Source organism: Diaphorina citri, unplaced genomic scaffold (assembly GCF_000475195.1).
Source record: "Diaphorina citri unplaced genomic scaffold, Diaci psyllid genome assembly version 1.1 scaffold36, whole genome shotgun sequence".
Taxonomy (NCBI): Eukaryota; Metazoa; Arthropoda; class Insecta; order Hemiptera; family Psyllidae; genus Diaphorina; species Diaphorina citri.
Window position 1 is genome coordinate 162,986 of NW_007377473.1, and position 7,015 is coordinate 170,000.

Here is a 7,015-nt window from a genome sequence, read left to right on the forward strand (position 1 = left end):
GTAGGTACCTACTTATCATTTTTACTTTCCATTATCTACAAAGTAGGTAACACTCAGCTAACTGAGACCCAAGTCTTGTTTTTTTTTTTCTTGATTTAGTCGATCGACTTTGTGTGGACACAGCTTAAGAGTTAGTCAACAAAAGGCAATGTTTAAACGAATTTACATCACTAAGGTTACCTATGTAAAGTGGTGTGATGTTATCACCAGTTTAATTCATATACCTACTTGCTTAACAAGGACTTAACATGTCGCATTTAAATACCTGATGACTGAAGCCATATCTCAAATTTAACATTAAACACTTCACAATAAGTCTAACTTAACGCAAACTTATAGTCAACAAAAGGCAAAGTTTAAACGAATTTACATCACTAAGGTTATGTAAAGTGATGTGATGTTATCACCAGTTTAATTCATATACCTAATACCTGCCTAACAAGGACTTAATATGTCGCATTTAAATACCTGATGACTGAAGCCATATCTCAAATTTAACATTAAACACTTCACAATAAGTCTAACTTAACGCAAACTTAATAAGTCTAACTTAATACTTAAACTGATCTTAGCAACAAAAAGTGGTAATCTTGGGAGCTGAGATGTGTTTTGTGTTTAAATTAGCATAACTATTATCAGGCTTACGATTACCTCTTCAATTCAAGTTGTACCTAATGAGTAGGTAGGTATTTAAGAAGAAAATTGCTTTTCAATTACCCTCTTCTTATTTCATTGTTGCTAAAGTAATTGGCTGGTAGAACTCTCTCGCTGAAGAATTGAATCTAGTTGTTGTAATCTCTAATCTTCTTCTTTTCTTCGCCTTTTCCCGTGTTCAGACGGGGTTGGCGTTTTTCGTCAGCCTCTATGAGTAGGTATTTAAGAAGAAAATTGCATTTCGATTACCTTCTTCTTATTTCATTGTTGCTAAAGTAATAGGCTGGTAGAACTCTCTCTGAAGATTTGAATCTAGTTGTTGTAATCTCTAATCTTCTTCTTTTCTTCGCCTTTTCCCGTGTTCAGACGGGGTTGGCGTTTTTCGTCAGCCTCTCAATTAGCCTTAGAACTAGAGTGATTGTTTTGGGCTGACATTTGGTTTTCGTTACAAATTTTATGAGTGGATGCCCTTCCCACTCAACCTTTGCTATTCCATACATATTTCTAGACATGGTCTTCACTTGACTGGAGTGGATTATGGACTGTCCCCTATCTGATAGACGTTAAAGAACAAGACTAAACAGCCCTATAACTAGAGTGATTGTTTTGGGCTGACTTTTGGTTTTCGTTACAAATTTTATGGGTGGATGCCCTTCCCACTCAACCTTTGCTATTCCTTTAGCAAGGGAAATTCAGGCTTATATGAGTGGTATATAGGGTTGCCAACCGTACGTTATTTCCCGGAACAATCCGTATTTTTGTCAAAAATCAAATGTTCCGCCGGAACACACCCTTGTTCCGGTTTTTTTCCAAATCTATGGAAAATACGGGAACTGACTAATAAACAGAAAAGATTACAAAAAAAGATAGGTAGGTACATACGAAAAGCACAAAAATCCGCGAGTCAAGTAGGTATTTTTTCAGCCTTTTAGCATGTGATTTTTACTAACACGGATTCAAAAAGGGATTATTTGTAATTTAGTACCTAATCCTTGGTAAAGCAGTTTTACCCAAGGATCCAAGGATGTTTTTATTTCGAATTACTTCATTGGTACCTATTTGTTCTTTTTTTTTTATTTGATGCAAAATATTTTTTTTTGTTTGGGGGGGGGGGGGCATGCCTTTGTTACACCATGTATTAATAACCTATTAATACTATGTAATGAGAAAATATTGCAATCAGTTCAAGTTTTCAAAATCGGGAAAAGGGCGGAAATATCCGTTCTAGGTTCCTCAGATTCAAAAAGTTCTTTTTTTATGTGGCTATGGTACTTGGATAATAGGAAATTACGAGTCTAGGTACATGAACATAATACAGAGGTGAAAATAGAATCCACTATGATGAGTTCAACCAAGCACAGTACCGCACGCGCCAAAATCACGACAATGATAGCTATCCCTAAAGATTCATTGTTCTCATAGGTATAATCCTTACAGCACAGGCATTATACTTGTTCTTATAACACCTATACTTATTCCTATAATATTCTTATTTCTATAATACTTGTACTAATTCCTACCAACCAATTTTAACAATGGAGGAACCAATACGTTCAATAGACTGCAGCACAACCTATTACCAACAAATAAACAGACACCTAAAGGTGAAGAAGCAAATAGTATGAAACTCGCACACAAAAGATTTTGAAAGATCAAAAATTCCGATTGAATTTTGATTAGATCATATTTTGGGATCGCCCTGGTTCGATGAACTTTACCGATTCTATGCCTGTCTGATCTATGGGGTCAGAATCAGTGTGATTCTCAATAGTCAACATTCACGCTAGGTTGTGGTGATCAAGAACAGAACGATGTGAATTCCAAATTTTATCCAATTGTCAATCGGCCTTAAAGGGACTTCTCATCATATTTCTGTGTCTTTGTTTATTTACTTTGAAGAAACATGACACCAAATTTCAACACAGGAGATTTTCTCCTTAGATTTGGGCCCTTGAGTTCCGATACCAGTCCTTTTGGTCAGAAAATTTCCGCCCTGATCATTATTCGAACCCACCTCTTCCGAGTGAAGAGTCAGTACTCTTGACCACCTGTGTTGGGCTGGCTTCCTGGTATGCCACAAGATCTAGTTGTTCTCAATGTCACATTGTCACCACGTGAGAAAATACAAAGGAAATCAGATACCAACATCTTGATGGAGGACTCAGATATTATTTACCAAGATGTATTTGTATTGATATTGTTTAGTTGTTTGATTTGTTGATTCTCTGTTGTTTGCGCCTTTTGATTTTCCATTTCTTTGTTTAGACTTCTTGTCAAAATTTCGTGATATTACATTGAAAATTGACGGAGTTATGATAGGGGTAAAAATGCGTCGAAATGCTTCGTGTAATATACACACTGGCGTGCTCAGGCCGGAACTTGGCCTGGCGCACTGCCGTGCGCCTAGATCACACCAGAATTACTCACAAGTAGGATCAAGTATTTCATGAGTTGGTTTAGTGTAATGAAATTTGTTTGATTGCTGCCCAGTACATAAATTGGTACTTATTATGTATGAGGTATTCTTAATGTCAGTAGGTACTAGGTAGGTAGAGTAGTAAGATAGGTAGACACAGTATTTAGATAGGTAGGTATTACCTAGGTACAAAGTTACTTTTGATATTTGCTAAACTATTTCACTGTGGTAGAGGAATTTAAAGTCAGGTGATTTACACTGTCATTGAAAATATTAGATATACATGTTACGGTAAATGTAGAAAATTGGTAATTTTGAAAAATTACCGGTGATTATTCACAATCACCAAACTTGCTGGTAAATGTAAGAAATTTTTCTAAATTTCTTACTTTTACCGGTTATTCTTTAAAATCACCAATGCTCTTGTATGAGGTATTCTTAATGTCAGTAGGTAGGTAGAGTAGTAAGATAGGTAGACACAGTATTTAGATAGGTACCTATTTTGATATTTGCTAAACTATTTCACTGTGGTAGAGGAATTTAAAGTCAGGTGATTTACACTGTCATTGAGAATATTGAGATATATACATGTTACGGTAAATGTAGAAAATTGGTAATTTTGAAAAATTACCGGTGATTCTTCACAATCACCAAACTTGCTGGTAAATGTAAGAAATTTTTCTAAATTTCTTACTTTTACCGGTAATACTTTGAAATCGCCAATGCTCAGTGGTAAATGTAGAAAATAAAAATTTCTAATTCTCTTTTGAAGTTAATATTACCATAGCCAAACCCCTTTCTTTTAAATAGCAAAACAATTACTATGGCAATGTACCTAAATGCCGCTCTTGTCTACTTACTAGTTACAGAACAACTTTTTACTCTGTAAAGAGTGTACGAGTACCTATCTAAAAAAAAAAAAAAAAAAAAAAAAAAAAAAAAAAAAAAAAACACATTGTTTGAGATTTCGACCACATTGTTTGGGATCAATTTATCGTACCCAATCAGTAAAAGGGTCAACTTTTTGATTGAGTTCTACTGAGCCAATAGTTTATGGGCTACTCCACTCATCTCTACAACTATTCGGCTATCTCATCCTCTCTAATAGGATTGTACATTCATAACGTTAGCACAAACTAAATTGTCTTGTACGTACTACATAGTATCAACATTTACTGAAGTGTTGCAGAAAAAAATTGTTTTTGAATAATATCCAAACAATAAACCTAATTATGATGTTTCTGTACTGTGGCAAGTACTGTGGCAAGTGATGCAATCTTGCAGTCAGAAAGTGGTCGGGTTGCGAAAATGCCAAGTTAGTAGATCTTCTAGAAACCGAAAGTACAATCCGTGATGCAATCTTGCAGTCAGAAAGTGGTCGGGTTGCGAAAACGCCAAGTTACTAGGTCTTCTAGACACCGAGAAAATGACAGACTGAAGTCTCGAAAGTTAATTAGGTTTGAGTGGTGTTGACCTTGCTTCCCGGTCGCATGGTTTCGGGCTCGATGTTTATTTATTTATTTACACTCTTCGACTAATTCAATGTAAAAAAAAAGAAAATAAATAAATAAGAGATTACATATAATATATATTATACAAAGGCCAAACTTGTTGACAAATAAAGAAAGAAAATAAATAAGAAATTATATTATACAAAGGCGAAACTTCTTGACTAGAGGCCCTAGGACAATCTCTACCATTCAACCCATTTTTTCTTGGCACACTGGTTTATTCCTGGAGTGTTTGTTGTGGAGATAATTTAGGGAGTGAGAGAGAAAGTGTTGAAGAATGGCGGGAAGTGTTTATTTTGCTTATTATTGTTATTGTATATTATTGTTTATGTTGTTGGGTATTATTGTTTAAATATGTTCGAGCGTATTATTATTGTTGTTATTATTTATATGATTTGTACCTATAACATACCTATGTACCTCTTATTGTTTGTACCTATAATAATACATAATGTGTTATAATTCCTATTTTCCTAACAAAGTTTGATGGAATTTGTGGTTGGCGGATTCGCAAATGTACCGACATACAACTATCATGGCACTTGGATTGACATAATTTTTGAGACTTCTTACACTTGCACTTATCTGTACTGCATTTGCCTTTGCACATCTTTGGTAGCCCTGACCTTCTGACAGGGAGGTTTTCCTAACATAGTCACGCAATGAATTTTTTTCCGTAGGGACCATAATTATCGACAGAAACAAATGATTCTTTACACATGGTAAATTGATTTCTGCTGTATAACTGGGCCAAACGCCCTTCTTTAGTACCCAGTTCATACAATTCCTCATCATTTACACTCAATATAACTGCTAACGCATTTCTGCAGCCGCTCTATCCACGTCTGGCACTCTCAACTTTACAGTTTCACCGACTCTACCCGGTGGAAACTTGTGACTTGAGGTTTTATCATTTTCTTCGCTTCCTGCTGTAGTCCCTCCTTGGCACGTGTTCGTTTCATTGCCACAGACGCGTGTCTCTGTGAACGTTGAATAGCCTCCTCCTCGTTCAATCCGACATACATGTTATAGCTATTTCTAAAATGAATATCACTATCTATATCTAAGTAGATATATTTAGAATAAATAAATATTTTCTTAGCCTTAAGAGACATGAATTGTGATCTGAATTTTAATCAATATCTACTTTCTGATATAATCTGATGACGTCATGAAATTGCATATATTGTCGACTTGTGGGAATGTAACAGGATGTGCAGAGAGAGAGAGAGAGAGAGAGAGAGAGAGAGAGAGAGAGAGAGAGAGAGAGAGAGAGAGAGAGAGAGAGAGAGAGATTCTTGTGCACTTCGAAGCTGATTATCTGCGACATCGCACTGTACTACTGCTGCATCGTTATCTGTAAAATAAATTCATGAAAAATAAAGTAAACTCAATATTAATCGAACATCGGATGTGCTATTCCTTTAGCAAGGGAAATTCAGGCTGGTATGAGTGGTATACTCCCTGTTTACAATCCCCCAGCCAGACTAAGCTGGTCTACTCCCTATTTAACGTCTCCCAGTCAGACAGTTTTATCATAGGTGTACCTTATTCTTTGAATTAGGACTATGGACTGTTTGGTACCTACGTAGGCCCAGTAAGAGCCACATGTTGGGACTGAAAAGTCTCCCCATAATAATCTTGGCAGATCTTTTCCTTTGGCATAAATAAACCCAAGCACTAGCGAGATAAGGTCTTGGGGACACTTAAGATATCCATCATTACTCTTATAATCTACTTTGTATAGTATGTGTAGTTTAGTAAATGACTACCACAACAGCTATGTGTAGCACAATGTAACTACTTAATGAGTATACTGAGACGAGATGTAAATCACTTGCAGACGGTCTTGGACTCAAAAAAAAAAATAAGAGACTCAGAAAGAGGAGATGAAAAGGGAGAAGAAGAAGAAGAAAAAGAAGAGGAGGAAGAAGAAGAAAAAGAAGAAGGCAGGACGACGAAGAAGAAGGAGGAGAAGAAAAAGCAGAAACAAAGAAAGAAAAGCAGAAAAAGAAACAGAACATGAACAAGAAAAAAAATATCCTGTCTTCCTTCTCTCTTCGATTTCGGGACGATAAGACCATAGAAGTTACAGTTCCCTCTGTCAAACATCTTAAAAAAAAAAATATTCTCGAAAGCTTGTTGAGCTTTTGTTGAATGTCGAATTAATTGCCTTCTTAATTGGTAAAAATATTATTCAAAAGATAAAGGGGTAGGTAGATTTATTTTTTTATTTTATTTTATTTTTATTTTTTTTTGCCAGTACAGGACTTCTATGAAATACTGTATAAAGTTTCTTACCTCCGGTGGGTGTTTCGATCTTGAGATGTGACCAGAATATTTTATTTTCACTAAGCCCAGTGGTTCTTAGAGTTTCATGTCCCTGGCTTTTTAATAAATTGTTGCTTGGTGGCATCCTGGGGACAAAAGAAAT